General features: G+C 29.2%; 1 non-coding gene across 1 annotated transcript; it reads right to left on the bottom strand.

Annotated features, from left to right (window-relative positions):
• Positions 1 to 421: 421 nt before the first annotated feature.
• TRNAS-UGA lies at positions 422 to 503 on the bottom strand. Its single transcript has one exon. It is a non-coding gene; the product is annotated as a tRNA-Ser (tRNA).

Below are 503 nucleotides of genomic sequence, written 5' to 3'. Positions count from 1 at the left end.
TAATTGATGAGTCAACAAGGCTTCCATTCTGCCAACAATTTATTTTCTTGCTCCAACAGACATCGTTCTCTTGATTTTTATTAAAATTGTTGTCTTGATTTTTATTAAAATTTTAAGCTGAGAAACCTGCACTACAGATTTGAAAGAACAAAATATTTAATCCAAATCAAACTAAAAGGTTCAGTTTAGTTATGCTCGACTATATTAATTTTAATTTTAATTTTTTTAATTTAATTTTAAAAAAATTAAAAAAATTTAATATTAAACAGAAAACCTCATATTTATACTTACAATTAATTACACCTGCTTTCCATTTTTGTTTTTTGTTTTTTTTAACATATCATATCTGTATATTGACATTACATAATTTCTTCTTGGGAGCACCAAGAGAGCATAATTGGGCCAAAAAAAATAAAAAAATCGTCGACAGCAGGGTTCGAACCTGCGCGGGCGAAGCCCAACAGATTTCAAGTCTGTCTCCTTAACCACTCGGACATATCGAC

The sequence above is a fragment of the Manihot esculenta genome, chromosome 13, assembly GCF_001659605.2.
Source record: "Manihot esculenta cultivar AM560-2 chromosome 13, M.esculenta_v8, whole genome shotgun sequence".
Classification (NCBI taxonomy): Eukaryota; Viridiplantae; Streptophyta; class Magnoliopsida; order Malpighiales; family Euphorbiaceae; genus Manihot; species Manihot esculenta.
Note: the sequence above shows the minus strand (reverse complement) of the source record. Positions and strands in the feature narration are given on the sequence as shown.